Source organism: Bos grunniens, chromosome 4, assembly GCF_055505025.1.
Source record: "Bos grunniens cultivar Pamir isolate PY7600 chromosome 4, Bosgru_T2T1.0, whole genome shotgun sequence".
NCBI classification, from domain to species: Eukaryota; Metazoa; Chordata; class Mammalia; order Artiodactyla; family Bovidae; genus Bos; species Bos grunniens.
Genome location: NC_141168.1, coordinates 74330136 through 74346542, shown reverse-complemented (window position 1 = coordinate 74346542; position 16407 = coordinate 74330136). Strand labels below are relative to the sequence as shown.

Sequence of the window (16407 nt, the reverse complement as noted above, 5' to 3'; positions counted from 1 at the left end):
ACACACACACACACACACAGAAATTCTCTGAAGCAGTAGCATGAGCCATATCAAGGTACTCTTTGTCCTCTTCCACACTATCTCCTCCAAAACATATTTTCCTTGCCTTACTCAATTGACTAGATTTTTAAATGTCAGAGTGTAAGAGCCCCTAGGAGATGTCCTTCCCGTGCTCATCATGGAAAGCCTCCAAAAGGTGTAACCAGGTACCTGTAGCCACAAGCGATCAACTGATCACCAGCACCCTCAGTCTCTAAGATTTTGTTCATTCAACAAGAGACAGAATATAGTGCTGAGAACAAAGATTCTATGATACACTCACTATGCATGATCACTTCTGAGACCTGCCCAGGGAACTTGTAGGTATTCCCCACATGAAGATGGGTTTCTCCTCGTGTTTAAATATCTCTGAAGGCTTAGATGAATAAGAACTGAGAAAATGGACAGCAACTCCAGGCAAGATCCAGGAGATATTGCAGTCAGATGATTCCATGTTAGCATGATAAATAGATTTACTATTGCAGCAACCATGGTGTTGCAGAGGAAAATGGAGGTCCAAAGTGAGCTCTTCAGCCAGAGAGGAAGGGAAAGGGAAATTAGGGCTGATACTGTCTGTGTTTAAACTTCAGTCAGTTCAGTCGCTCAGTCGTGTCTAACTCTTTGCGACCTCCATCGACTGCAGCACTCCAGGCTTCCCTGTCCATCACCAACTCCCAGGGCTTACTCAAACTCATGTCCATAGAGTCAGTGATGCCATCCAACCATCTCATCCTCTGTCGTCCCCTTCTTTTCCTGCCTTCAGTCTTTCCCAACATCAGGGTCTTTTCCAAGGAGTCAGTTCTTCACATCGGGTGGCCAAAGTATTGGAGTTTCAGCTTCAGCATCAGTCCTTCCAATGAATATTCAGGACTGATTTCCTTTAGGATGGACTGGTTTGATATCCTTGCAGTCCAAAGGACTCTCAAGAGTCTTCTCCAACACCACAGTTTGAAGACATCAATTTTTCGGTGCCAAGCAGTCTTTATAGTCCATCTCTCACATCCATACATGACTACCGGAAAACCAGAGCTTTGACTAGATGAACCTTTGTCGGCAAAGTTATATCTCTGCTTTTTAATATGCTATCTAGGTTGGTCATAACTTTTCTTCCAAGGAGCAAGCATCTTTTAATTTCATGGCTGCAATCACCATCTGCAGTGATTTTGGAGCTCAAAAAAATCATGTCTCTCACTGTTTCCATTGTTTCCCCATCTATTTGCCACGAAGTGATAGGACTGGATGCCATGATCTTAGTTTTTTAAAAGTCGAGGTTTAAGCCAGCTTTTTCACTCTCCTCTTTCACTTTCATCAAGAGGCTCTTTAGTTCTTCTTTGCTTTCTGCCATAAGGGTGGTGTCATCTGAGTATCTGAAGTTATTGATATTTTCTTCTGGCAATCTTGTTTCCAGCTTGTGCTTCATCCAGCCTGGCATTTCGCCTGATGTACTCTGCATAAAAGTTAAATAAGCAGGGTGACAATATATAGCCTCAACGTACTCCTTTCCCAATTTGGAACCAGTCTATTGTTCCATGTTGCTCCTTGACCTGCATACAGATTTCTCAGGAGGCAGGTAACGTGGTCTGGAATTCCCATCTCTGTAAGAATTTTCCACACTTTGTTGTGATCTACACAGTCAAAGGCTTTGGCATAATCAATAAAGCAAAAGTAGATGTTTTTCTGGAATTCTCTTCCTTTTTTGATGATCCAAAGGATGTTGGCAATTTGATCTCTGGTTTCTCTGCCTTTTCTAAATCCAGCTTGAACATCTGAAAGTTCACGGTTCATGTACTGTTGAAGGCTGGCTTGGAGAATTTTGAGCATTACTTTGCTAGCATGTGAGATGAGTGCAATTGCACAGCAGTTTAAGCATTCTTTGGAACTGCCTTTCTTTGGGATTAGAATGAAAACTGACCTTTTCCAGTCCTGTGGCCACTGCTGAGTTTTCCACATTTGCTGGCATATTGAGTGCAGCACTTTCACAGCATCATCTTTTAGGATTTGAAATAGCTTCTCTGGAATTCCATCACCTCCACTAGCTTTGTTCATAGTGATGCTTCCTAAGGTCCACTTGACTTCCCATTCCAGGATGTCTGGCTCTAGGTGAGTGATCACACCATCATGATTATCTGGGTCCTGAAGATCTTTTTTGTAAAGTTCTTCTGTGTATTCTTGCCACCTCTTCTTAATATCTCCTGCTTCCGTTAGGTCCAAACCATTTCTGTTCTTTACTTGAATGAAGTATTTTTAAACATAGGGGAGTACTTTCTGAAATGACTGTCTATTTAAATGGGTACATTCTGAAATTTTTGGTTAAGGGAATAAATTTTTACTTGAACTCCTTGCACTCTGCACTTCTTAGTGCCTTGCCCCTCTTTGGAGAAGAGCTATAAAAGCAAAGTTCCAAACACTCAGTAGATGGTACAAGAAGTTCTGCTTGATCTTCAAGGCCAGGTTCAGAATAAATTTCTCCATGTAACTGGTATGTCCAAGATTAACCAGGCTCTAAATGTGAATGGCCATCATTATGCTCTTCGCCTCAGTCTTGCTACAACCACAAGAAGAAGTCTGTCTCTTTCCAGATTGCACTCCATAAATATCTCTAAGAATGATCAGATGCAAATGGGCCAAATCAGCCACCATCTGAGGCCTCAGACTGAAGTTAGGCTTCTCCTTCCAAAACCTGGGTTCCAAGGATAAATTTAAAGTCCAAGAAACACAACAGATTCTCAGAAAGCAATAAGGAAAGAAGGATTCTTGTGTGGTTTATGCATTTTAGATATAAATGGGCACACCTTACTAAATTCACCAATGAGTGGTTACCATTGATTCTTAAATGGGTAGGTCATGCCTTGCTCTATTGAAATACTTTTACCAATGGAAATGTATTAAGTTTAGAAATGGTTATAGACAAAAAAGTTAAGAACTAGTCCTTTAGAGTGAGAATGCACCTGAGAATAGGTGAGATCCTGTTTAGAATGGTAACTTACATTTGCTCCTCTAGTCTTGTATGTTACCCTTGCTTTTTCCATATTTGGGGCAGCTGAACAGAACTCTGCCTTCACTCCCTCAGATAAAGGACAGTTTAGCAGATAACAAGAGTCAAATTCTTGGCTTTTGAGTTTCAAAAGCCTAAGCCCTGGTATAAGACAAAAGATGTGAAAGGAGCACTGTGAATAGTGAGAGCAAAGTGCCTTCAGGGTGTTAGAAGGGTTGAAGGGAGTAAAGGGGGCCCCTAAAGAGACTTCCTGTTCCTTATCACACCCCAGGACCAAGTCCTCAGACCCTCAAAGCAGGCAGAGGTAGCAAGAGCCCAGTCCTACAAGCAGCATGAAATAGCAGACAGGTCCCAGACAGGTCCAGGTCCCCTGCACCAGCTGCTAGGCATACCCGGTGAGCCCTGATGCCAGACTGGAATAGAGAGGTGGACTCATGGCAGCACCACCGTGAGGGAGCCTCCCTATACATCCTATGCACTGACTGGATCCGCTGAGGACAGAGAGCTTTGCAGGTGGATATCAAGAAAGTATGGGCTTCCCAGGTGGCACAATGGGAAAGAATCTACCTGCCATTGCAGGAAACACAAGAGAAGCAGGTTCGATCTCTGGATTAGGAAAATCCCCTGGGGTAGGAAATAGGAATGCACTCCAGTATTCTTGCCTGAAAAATTCCATGGACAGAGAAGCCTAGTGGGCTACAGTTCATGAGGTTGCAAAGAGTCGGACACGATGAGCCACTGAGCACACACACACACAAAGAGAATATAACAGTGCCCTACCTAAACCAGCAGCTGGAAGACAGGGCATCTCAACAGATACCAGCCCTGATAGGAAATTCAAGACCAGAGGTCTGTAAGCCTGCCTGGAGTTTAAATGAAACACCAGAGAAAAGAGGAGTGATGGCCTTGGGTTGCCTGATACCAAATTTCTACCATACAGCAATTGGGAGAAAGAAATAAAAATTCAGTTCATTATAGAAAAATACAGAAAGCTGGGTTTCTTGTACACCTCAGTTTTTCATCTGATATCCTTCTTTCCTTCTTTAAAAATTAATTTTAAAAATTTATTAAAGTATAGTTGATTTACAGTGTTGTGTTAATTTCAGGTGTACAGCAAAGTGAATCAGTTATACATATCAGATCAGATCAGTCGCTCAGTCGTGTCTGACTCTTTGCGACCCCATGAATCGCAGCACGCCAGGCCCCCCTATCCATCACCAACTCCTGGAGTTCCCTCAGACTCACGTCCATAGAGTCAGTGATGCCATCCAGCCATCTCATCCTCTGTCGTCCCCTTCTCCTCCTGCCCCCAATCCCTCCCAGCATCAGAGTCTTTTCCAATGAGTCAGCTTTCGCATGAGGTGGCCAAAGTACTGGAGTTTCAGCTTTAGCATCATTCCTTTCAAAGAAATCCCAGGGCTGATCTCCTTCAGAATGGACTGATTGGATCTCCTTGCAGTGCAAGGCACTCTCAAGAGTCTTCTCCAACACCACAGTTCAAAAGCATCAATTCTTCGGTGCTCAGCCTTCTTCACAGTCCAACTCTCACATCCATACATGACCACAGGAAAAACCATAGCCTTGACTAGACGAACCTTTGTTAGCAAAGTAATGTCTCTGCTTTTCAATATGCTATCTAGGTTGGTCATAACTTTCCTTCCAAGGGGTAAGCGTCTTTTAATTTCATGGATGCAGTCACCATCTGCAGTGATTTTGGAGCCCAGAAAAATAAAGTCTGACACTGTTTCCACTGTTTCCCCATCTACTTCCCATGAAGCAGTGGGACCAGATGCCATGATCTTCGTTTTCTGAATGTTGAGCTTTAAGCCAACTTTTTCACTCTCCACTTTCACTTTCATCAAGAGGCTTTTTAGTTCCTCTTCACTTTTCGCCATAAGGGTGGTGTCTTCTGCATATCTGAGGTGATTGATATTTCTCCCAGCAATCTTGATTCCAGCTTGTGTTTCTTCCAGCCCAGCATTTCTCATGATGTACTCTGCATACAAGTTAAATAAACAGGGTGACAATATACAGCCTTGACGAACTCCTTTTCCTATTTGGAACCAGTCTGTTGTTCCATGTCCAATTCTAACTGTTGCTTCCTTTTAGATTATTTCCCCGTATTAGTCATTACAGAGTACTGAGTGAGTTTCCTGTGCTATACACGAGGTAGTTACCTATTATATATATAGTAGTGTGTTCGATCCCTGAGTTGGGAAAACCCCCTGGAGGAGGGCATGGCAACCCACTCCAGTATTCTTGCCTGGAGAATCCCATGGACAGAGGAGCCTGGCAGGCTACAGTCCATGGGGTCACAAAGAGTTGGACATGAATGACTGAGTGACTAAGCATAGCACAGCACAGTATGCATACATGAATCCCTATCTCCCAGTTTATCTCTCCCCTCCCACCTTACCACCTGGTAACCATGTTTGTTTTTTTTTTCCAAATCTGTAACTCTTTCTGTTTTGTAGATAAGTTTATTTATACCCCCCTTTTTTTTCACATTCCACATATAAGTGATATCACGTGATATTTGTGTTTTTGTGTCTGACTTCCTCCACTTAGTATGATAATCTCTAGGTCCATCTATGTTGGTGCAAATGCCATCATGTCATTCTTTTTTATGGCTGAAAAATATCCCATGGTATATATGTCCCACATTTTAGTCCATTCCTCCACCATCGTACGTTTAGTTTGCTTCCATGTCCTGGCTATTGTACATAGTGCTGCAATGAACACTGGGGCACCTGTATCTTTTCAAAGTATGGTTTTCTCTGGATGTATGCCCAGGAGTGGGATTACTGGATCATCTGGTAGCTCTATTTTCAGTTTTCTAAGGAACCTCCATACTGTTCTCCATAGTGGCTACACCAGTTTACATTCCCAACAACAGTGTAGGAAGGTTCCCTTTTCTCCGCACCTTGTCCAGCATTTATTGCTTGTGGGTTTTTTCATTATAGCCATTCTGACCAGTGAATTGGTACCTAACTGAAGTTTTGATTTGGATTTCTATCATCTGAGATTCTTAATAACTACACACATAATTAGTAATTGGTTTTATAGTCTACATAGCTGAGAAGTAGCTAGGTCTAGTGGTAGGGTCTTGAAACAGAAGGAGAAATAAGGAGTGTTTGCCTCTCCTTCCCTATTCAGAAACAGCAAGGATCATAAAAACTGTTCTAGAATTTTTTAACATCTAACCATAATGTTGTCAAATTTACCTTGGTGGTCTCTGCATTCATTATCAATGGGGGCAATATCAATTTACAGCAATCTGTGAGCCCTTCCCAAAGGGCTGCAATTTGTAAACAGATACATGATGTACTTTGATATTAAAATTTCTTGTGAAGGGGGGCAATTAAGAAAAAGATCTAAAAATGCTCCTTCAGTTCAGTTCAGTCGCCCAGTCATGTCCAACTCTTTGCAACCCCATGAATCACAGCACTCCAGGCCTCCCTGTCCATCACCAACTCCCGGAGTTTACCCAAACTCATGTCCATCGAGTCGGTGATGCCATCCAGCCATCTCATCCTCTGTCGTCCCCTTCTTCTCCTGCCCCCAATCCCTCCCAGCATCAGAGTCTTTTCCAATGAGTCAACTCTTCTCATGAGGTGGCCAAAGTACTGGAGTTTCAGCTTCAGCATCAGTCCTTCCAATGAACACCCAGGACTGATCTCCTTTAGGATGGACTGGTTTGATCTCCTTGCAGTCCAAGGCACTCTCAAGAGTCTTCTCCAGCACCACAGTTCAAAGGCATCAATTCTTCAGTGCTCAGCTTTCTTTACAGTCCAACTCTCACATCCATACATGACCACTGGAAAAACCATAGCCTTGACTAGACAGATCTTTGCTGGCAAAGTAATGTCCCTGCCTTTTAATATGCTATCTAGGTTGGTCATAACTTTCCTTCTAAGGAGTAAGTGTCTTTTAATTTCATGGCTGCAGTCACCATCTGTAGTGATTTTGGAGCCCCCAAAAATAAAGTCTGACACTGTTTCCACTGTTTCCCCATCTATTTCCCATGAAGTGATGGGACCAGATGCCATGATCTTCGTTTTCTGAATGTTGAGCTTTAAGCCAACTTTTTCACTCTCCACTTTCACTTTCAAGAGGCTTTTTAGTTCCTCTTCACTTTTCGCCATAAGGGTGGTGTCATCTGCATATCTGAGGTTATTGATATTTCTTCCCGCAATCTTGATTCCAACCTAGACAGGAATAATAAAAAACAAATGTTGAGAAACACTGATCTATTGCAGTATGGAAGCCTTGGGAACCAGATTTAATAGTCTTAACCCAAGTATACCCAAAAGAATAACAATTATTAAAGGCACTGTGACAATTGTATTGAATTAACAAATTGATTCACTTATTCAATTAAAAGCCTAAAATCCCCCTTTTTTTCTTTTTCTGAAAGTGGAAGCAGTGGTGATAGAAATCTGTGTCACTACAGGCCTAATGTCAAAATAGAGTGAAAAATTCAGGTTTGTATGGAGGTCTACCACCACCACCACCCCTTCCCCAAGAGAAAGGGAAATAGTTTGTCAGGTTTTTAATTGAGTAATTGAATCACTTAACTGTATTAATTCAATGCAATTGTCATTGATGGGTCGTCTCCAACCAGAACTGAGTGATACAATGAAAGATGCAAAGCAACAAAGAAGTAAGAAGACAGAGAGACTCTTATCAAAAGGGTACAACCTTATTGGTTGGGTTTCCTTGATTTTTGAATCCTCAATATTCTGGTAAGGACAATTAGCTGGAGAGAAATGCAGATGAAAAGGAGCAAATATCCTAATTGTAAACAAGGCCAAAAAGCTGCTGGGACTAAGAAAGTCAAGGGCTTTGCATCTGCATATTTCACAACTGGAATGTTTACACACTATTTCTGTTGAGTGAGATCTATGTAACAAAAGATGAAGTAAGGTGACAGGAGGAATATAAAACATCCAGAATAAACTTACCACTTACCCAAGGGACCTACAGCACTAGCAGTAAATGTACTAAATCCAGCACTTGTCTACCTTAGATAGACATGGGCTAGCGATGAGCCGAAGGCCTGGAAATTGTGCAGAACACCAGGTACAAATGTCGTGGGCTAGAGTAGAAACAGGAGCAGGCTTGGGCTCACCTTCTTGTTTGCCCACTTCTGAAATATGCATGCTCTTTGCCAGATGATTTGACTCCCAAGATTCAAACCTCTCACTTTTAAACCAGGGTTAACCCCTACTTACAAGATCATTTTGAGGGTTAAATGTGCACTGCAAAGCAACAGGGTGTAAAAAATGTGCTCAGCAAATGAGAGTTTAAAAAGAGATAAGTTTAAAAGTACAAAACAGAAAAAAATAGTGTCACTGAGCATTTATGTGTGTGTGTGTGTACATACTTTGTATGTACAAGTTTAAATTCTGTAAATTTACCAAATTTACTTTATGAAGGCTACTGAGAATATGAGCTAAATTAGCTAAGGGAGTGGGGAGGAAGTCTTAGAAGGGAAGATAGAAACAAGTGTAGGTCCCTGCTTCACCATCACTAAAGAAGTGGACTGAACACAGCAAGAACCAAAACATTCAAGCGTGTGCCACAAAAGATAAAAGAAATCGATGGCTCTGAGGATTTTTCAGCATCTGGCAAACTGGGTGTTCCTGTAGAGTTCCAACCCAGGAATTTGTTTTGGGAGTTGGTGTTGAAGTTGCTTGATAAAAATTAAATGCATAGTGTTAGGGTAAAGGGCAGTAGACAGGCTCATTGGAGAGGGGTCTCAAAGGGTGGGAATGAACTTGCAAAAATGCCACTCTTTGGGAAAAGGTGAATAGGAAGCATAAGGAAAGATAAGAGTCTTTCTTTAAAGCCAAATCAGCTGGTAAAGTTAAAATGAAATAATCCATCATTTTATCCTTTTATTAGAAACTGTTTCCATCAACAAGCTCTGGAAGAGGACTTCCCTGGTGGTTCAGTGGTTAAGAATCTTCCTGGTCCAGGAATGTTGTCTCCCCATATGCAGTGGGGCAGCTAGGCCTGTATGCTGCAACCACTGAGCTTACGTACCCTAAAGCCCGTGCTCTGCAACAAGAAAAATCATTGCAATGAGAAGCCCATGCATTGCAACTAGAGAGGAGCCCTCACTCCCAGCAACTAGAGAAGTGCCCACGCAGCAACAAAGACCAAGTGCAGCCAAAAAAGAAAATAACAAGCTCTGGGAGAGGTAGGTCAAGTCATTCTGGGTAGGATTTCTCTGTTCCATGTCAAAGGAATCTTTCCCACAACAACGAAATAGTTATCAGGTCAGGAAAAAAGGGTAATGATGCAAAAAGAAGATACTCTCCCAAAATAAAGACAAGCATTAATGACTAACAAGAGATAAGCTCTGAGCAAGGACTTTTCAAACAGTTTGAGTTGAGAATCTATGTGAAAACCCGAGTTTATTTCAAATTGGCAGATATATGAGGAGGTTCACATGATTTATATGCTTTAAGAATCCATAAACAAGGATAGAACAAATATACTGCCTAAGAATATTAATAGCACATGATCAAAAAATAAATAAAATATACAGTGATATTTCCTGCCAAAAGGAGGTTTATAGCCTTCTTAGAAGCATCAACAGAACAGAAATCAGATTTGTGTTATATTAAGCCAAAGAATGTAAGTGTAATAATTCATTTGCCTTTTCAAAAACAATGAGCATGTAGTATTCTTTGGAGATTAAAACAATTTCTCCATACCCGATTGCAGAAGTCTAACAAAACTAAAAAAGCAAAGCTTTTATTTTGAGCTTTTCATCTAACTTGTCTTTATAATTGAGTTTTACCCTACTGCCAATGCAATATTTATGTTCTCAAATACGAAAGGGAAAGAAAGCCAGTTTGTCAGGTTCTTTAAAGTGGCATTCCTGGAAGCAGAGCAGTGCAGAGAACACCCACTTAATGAACTTGTGTCCCATGGATCTGGTGGGAAGGTAATGGATGCAACAGTGCACTGATTCCTTCTGAAATTCTGTTTTGCCTTTTATGACTTTCAATTTAAATTCCTATCTTTAGCATGGTTGTATTATAGGTTTCTTATTCCCAGGGTGATGGTTTTCATGTTCTTGAGAAAGAAAACCAAACTAATGTAAACAAGTTCCAAATCCTCATCCAACATCACAGGGCCTGTGTGTGAGCAGTGTGCTTGTCAGCCAGGGCTCGTTCTTGGTGTGAACTGATATTCTATCAAAGTTTTCATGAGGCTTTTGTCACATTTTGCTTCTGAATTTTCTGCCACCTTTTTGATTAAGGGCCAAAAATGTACACACTAAAATTCAGATATACAAGAACAACAAAAAAGCAACATGATCATATTTTACAGTAGAGCTCCCAATGTCACTCAGTAGCAAAATATAAAAACTAAAAAAGGTATGAATTTCCCAATTAAAGTTAGCCATGTTTCTTTCTGCTCATTAAGCTTTGGAGGTGTGTTGACAGATTCTTTGGGGTCTCTGTCAATTCTAATTTTAAAACTCTATAAGGACCAAAAGCACAACCAAGAACAACAACAAAAAAAAAAGAGTAGGTAAATTGAACTTCTTCAGAATTTTAAACTTTCATGCATCAGAGCACACTGTCAACAGAGTGAAAAGGCAATTTATGAAGTGGAGAAAATGTAAGTCATGTATCTAATAAGGAATTGATATCTAGAATTTATAAGGAACTACTACAACACAACAACAAAATGACAAATGACCCAATTTTAAAAGGAGCAAAGGATTTGAATAGACATTTCTTCAAAGAAGGCATATAAATGGCCAATAAGCACATGAAAATATGCTCCATACCACTTGTCATCAGGGACATGCAAATCAAAACCACAGCATTACCTCACACCCATTAACATGACTACTATCAAAAAAAAAGGAAAGAAAAGAAAAGAAAGGAAGACAGAAAAGGAAAATATCAAAATATCAAATGTGGGTGAGGATGTGGAGAAACTGGAACTCTTGCATGTAGCTGGTAGGAATGTATTGGGTTGGCCAAAAAACTTGTTCACTTACAGTGTTTCCTGTAAGCTGTTACAGAAAAACCCAAACAAACTTTTTGGCCAACCTAATACATGATGCAACTGCTAAAATAGTATCATTTTTTACAAAGAATAAAAAAACATAGAAAATCTATATGATCCCAGTTCTACCCGTGGGTATATGATGAAAAAAAAAAAGCAGACTTGAAAAATATCTGATGAACATGTACACCTGTGTTTATAGCATGATTCACAATAGACAGAAGGCGGAAGCAACCCAAGTGTCCACTGACAGATGAATGGATAAACAAAATGTGGTGCACAAACAATGGAATGTTCAGTTCAGTTCAGTTCTGTCGGTCAGTCATGTCTGGCTCTTAGCGACCCCATGGACTGCAGCACGCCAGGCCTCCCTGTCCATCACTAACTCCTAGAGTTTACTCAAACACATGTCCATTGAGTTGGTGATGCCATCCAACCATCTCATCCTCTGTCATCCCCTTCTCCTCCAGCCTTCAATCTTTCCCAGCATCAGGGTCTTTTCCAACGAGTCAGCTCTTCACATCAGGTGGCCAAAGTATTGGAGTTTCAGCTTCAACATCAGCCCTTCCAATGATGACCCAGGACTGATTTCCTTTAGGATGGACTGGTTTGATATCCTTGCAGTCCAAGGGACTCTCAAGAGTTTTCTCCAACACCACAGTTCAAAAGCATCATTTCTTCGGTGCTCAGCTTTCTTCACAGTCCAACTCTCACATCCATACATGACTACTGGAAAAACCATAGCCTTGAATAGACGGACCTTTGTTGACAAAGTAATGTCTCTGCTTTTTAATATGCTGTCTAGGTTGGCCATAACTTTTCTTCCAAGGAGTAAGTGTCTTTTTATTTCATGGCTGCCGTCACCATCTGCAGTGATTTTGGAGCCCCCCAAAATTAAATCTGCCACTGTTTTCACTGTTTCTCCATCTATTTGCCATGAAGTGATGGGACCGTATGCCATGATCTTTGTTTTCTGAATGTTGAGCGTTAAGCCAACATTTTCAATCTCCTCTTTCACTTTCATCAAGAGGCTCTTTAGTTCTTCACTTTCTGCCATAAGGATGGTGTCATCTGCATATCTGAGGTTACTGTTATTTCTCCCAGCAATCTTGAATGTTACCCAGTGTTAAAAAAGAAAGGAAATTCTGACACATGCTACAACATGGTTGAACCTTGAAGACCTTATGTTAAGTGGAATAAACCAGCACTAAAAACCAAATATTGTATGATTTCTCTGCTGTGAAATTCCTAGAGTTGTCAAATTCATAGAGACAGAAAGTTGAATAGTCATTGCCATAAGTTGGGGTGGGGTTGGGGGAATAGGGGAATGGGGAAAGTATCATTTTAGGAAGATGAAAGGTTCTGGAGATGGATGGTGGTGATGGTTGCAAAACAATGTGAATGAACTTCAAATGCTACAGAACTGTACACTTAAAAATGGTTAAAATGGTAAATTTTATATTATGTATTCAGTTCAGTTCAGTTCAGTCGCTCAGTCGTGTCCGACTCTTTGCGACCCCATGAATCGCAGCATCCCAGGCCTCCCTGTCCATCACCAACTCCCAGAGTTCACTCAGACTCACATCCATCTAGTCAGTGATGCCATCCAGCCATCTCATCCTCTGTCGTCCCCTTCTCTTACCCCCAATCCCTCCCAGCATCAGAGTCTTTTCCAATGATATTCACTCATATTTTATTATAAGAGCAGTTTCCCCTACTTTACAGGTTCTCCCTCAGGCAACTTAGATATCTTCATAGCATTGGCGCAACACCCTTGGTCTGCATTCTGACATCAGCTGAGGTGTCTTGACCTGAAGAAGTTCTGGCCATACTGCCTCCAGCATTATAATATCTTTGGTCTGTTCTCCCAAGGAGTTTGCTATCTTCCTTTAATGAGTAGGCCCCAATCTCAGCCATCAGGCCTCCCAGATTCCCTGGGGTCAGCTCCAATCTCTACTCATTTCCCAGTCTGGGAATCTACCCTTCAGTCCTTAGCTGTAAGGTCACTTCTTTCCCTGCTGTATTGATCCCCAGCCCCCCAGCACCAGGCCATAAGACCACCAGACAACATCTTTAGGCTTCTTACACACCCCCCATGTGTGAGGACCATGCAAGATCTACAGGCTATGTAGAATCAATAAGAGCCGCCTTGAGTCCTCTCTTAATATCAACATACCACCATTTCATTTTTTTCCTGTCACTTCTCAATATTGGCACAAAGATAATCAGGAAAGAGCTAATTGATCCCCTCTGTTTTTGGTTTTCCTCTTAGCCTACCAAAGTCTATAATTTCTCTACCCATTCACCCTCCTTGGCCAGGGCATGAGCTAGATTGGTGAGCTACTGGATTCATGAGGACCTCAGTTAGGGTCTTCACTCTTCTTTACTCACTGACCATGAAACTCCCTCTCTTGATTCAACCAGCGGGAAGTGTTCTCCACTCTTTCTTTGGGGGATGAGTATATGGAACTTCCTATGTGACATATCCTGCAAGCACTATTAATCATCTCCACTTTGTCCACTGGTTGACTCTAAAAGTTGAAAATGGCTGAACTGCCTTTACATTAATAAGGCTTCAAATATGCTTTTGTCTTGGGTCACATGGTATGTTTAATTATATTTCCTTCCTCTATCAGCAAGCAAAAGGAAAGTATTTTTAGCAGTGAAGTTAATAGATTCATTCTTCTTACAGTCCAGAGGTTTAAACGCATGCCATATTTACTTTATAGTTTTGATTTTACTATTTTTAATTGCCTTTTTGTCTTCTACTATTTGATTTTACTATATCCTTTATTTTTTCTTTTAAACATCCATCATGTTTTCTGTCAACTTTTTTTTTTTCCTAGAGCCCTCCATCCCCCAGGATCCAATCTGTACCAGTCTGTCTCCAGGTCTGCTACACATTCAGAAGCATTGTCCCTGCAAAAAGTTGTTGAGACGCTTGAAAAAGTAGTAGTGCGTTGGCGAGAGGTCAGGTGAATATGGCAGATGAGGCAAAACTGTGTAGCCCAATTCATTCAACTTTTTGATTTTTGGTCAGCTCATGAAGCACCCACTTATCGAGTTTTTTTACCTTTCCAATTTGCTTCAAATGCCAAATGATGGTAGAATGATTGATGTTGACTTCTTTGGCAACTTCTTATGTAGTTGTAAGAGGGATCACCTTCCATGATCCTCTCCATTGGTCGCTGTCAACTTTCAATGGCCAGCCACTATGCTCCTCATCTTCAAGGCTCTGTTTTCCTTTGCAAAACTTCTTGAATCACCACTGCATTGTATGTTCATTAGCAGTTCCTGGGCCAAATGCTTTGTTGATGTTGCAAGTTGTCTCTGCGGCTTTATAACCCATTTTGAATTCAAATTTTAAAATTGCTCAAATTTGCTTTTTGTCTAACATCATTTCTATAGTCTGAAATAAATATAAACAGCAAGCAATGTCATTAGCAAAAAAAAAAAAAGCTAGAAATGCACATAAAAATGGTGTACAATATAACCACATTTATTTAAGAATGTATTCCAATAACAAATGACAAAGTTCAGCAATGCAAAAACCACAATTACTTTTGCACCAGTCTACTATAATAAGCCTGCCCATGTACCCATTTCTTGGCTTTAGAAATTATCAATACTGCCAATTTTGTTTCATCTATTCTCCTACCAACATATTTCCTGGAATAGTTTAAAGCAAATCCCAGATAACATTTTTAATGATAAATTCTTTCATATATCTATCTGATATATGGGGACTTAAAAATACATGCCTAAAAAATCTTATTACCTGATAAAATTATTTTTTTAATGCTGTCTAATAAAAAGCCATTGTTGAATTCACCTGATTGTGATGGCACTTTCTCACAGACAGAAATTTTGATCCAAGTAAGGTCCATTCTATTGCATTCAGTTCACATGGTCTTAAGTATTTTTCCTTTGTTTATTCTGTAATAGTTCCTCTCCTTCCATTTTACCCCATATCCTTGATTTAGTAAAATTTTAAATATTATAAAACAAATTCCAAACATCATTGGCTGGCTAAATACTTCAACATGCCTCGCTGAAAACTGGAATTATTTTTCCTCCTTGGCCTCTTCCCTGACTACCTAACAAAACAATAATTCCCCAACACAATCTGATTTTCAGTTTATGTTAAACTATACCTTATGTTTCTCAAAACGTCTTTTGTGCAAACCAGAACCCAGTTAAAACCCACACTGATTTAGCATAGTTCTGGCCTCACCATTTAATAAATTGCTTCTTGAAATGGACTCGTTGCAAACTAAGACAGTTTCAGTGTGACCTAATCCAAAATTTTAAGTGAGCTCCAGATATCAGCCCCTACTCTGAGGCATACGAAAGAAAGAAAGAAAAAAAAAAAAAACAAAAAACCTCAAAATCCTATCTCCGTAGAGGCGCCTGATGCCACTTTGGCTTCCAGAGCCAGCAGTAAGCCTGCCCTCCATCAATCGACCAATCAGCCTGACGTATAGAAGCCCACGTGACATGATCGCACGTGTGCCTCGCCTACGTGGAGCCACCGGCTGGAAAAGGCATTCGGAACAAGCCTTTCCTGCAGCAGAAGGGCTCAGCCTCGTTTTCAACCCCTGTGGTTCCAGAGTCCCTTTCCCTCTGACTGGAGTACAGAAGGTTAGTGTCACTGGTCTTGTGGCCCCTGTGGACGCAGTTCTCCCGCTGAGCTCTGGGGAGTGTGGCAACTTCCGCACTCCTCGCCTGCATCTTGTGGCCAGACCCACGCCGCTTCCGCTAGTGCAGAGGGCTTTCCCTCGGGGTCTCTCGTTTCTCTTCAGTTCCTCAGAACTACGGTTTGGAAGCTATGCTCATCTCTGGGGAGAGCACTCAGGAAAACTTGAAAATGGCTGTGGGGCCCAGGAGAATTAAGAAAATGGAGATTTACTGATATTTCATCAAAAGAAAGGAAATTTTAATCAAATGGTGAGCAAAATAAAAAAAATTTTTTCACTGAAAGTGGTTATCTTTTTATATTGGAGCTTTCACATTATTCTTTGTGTCAGTCTAGACTTAACTGTTGAAATACCAAGAACTTGGTCTGTGGAAAGACGAGACAAAGGTGTCTGTGTTCTCCACAGGTGGAAACTGGTGGGAGGTGGGGGGCGGTTAACTCGCCCCCAACAGGCCTTGAATTGTGCGAGGAGCTGTGTTGCAGGCAATTTGGTTTCACATGTGACCCAGCTACAGCTCCCTATGTCACACCTAAATGGGAAGGAGGCAGGATTGTGCTGAGTTATCAGGTAGAGAGCATTCCACCTGAGTGTAAAGACAGGAGGCACAGGTGCTCAGAAAGGCCAGGTACTGGGAGGGGT

General features: G+C 41.1%; 1 protein-coding gene and 1 long non-coding RNA gene across 22 annotated transcripts in view; both read left to right on the top strand.

Moving 5' to 3' along the window:
* LHFPL3 (LHFPL tetraspan subfamily member 3) overlaps positions 1 to 16407 on the top strand; it is a 696681-nt gene that overhangs the window by 398044 nt on the left and 282230 nt on the right. The window contains exon 1 of one of the 21 annotated variants that reach the window (XR_015162703.1): positions 15881 to 16018. The exons of the other annotated variants lie outside the window; for them this stretch is intronic. The gene's annotated coding sequence lies outside the window, so the exon portion shown is untranslated. Of the gene's footprint in view, positions 1 to 15880; positions 16019 to 16407 lie in introns of those variants that run through there. 21 annotated transcript variants of the gene reach the window in all.
* On the top strand, positions 15581 to 16051 carry LOC147374387 (uncharacterized). The gene is made up of 2 exons (XR_015162715.1): positions 15581 to 15712; positions 15874 to 16051. It is a non-coding gene; the product is annotated as an uncharacterized LOC147374387 (long non-coding RNA).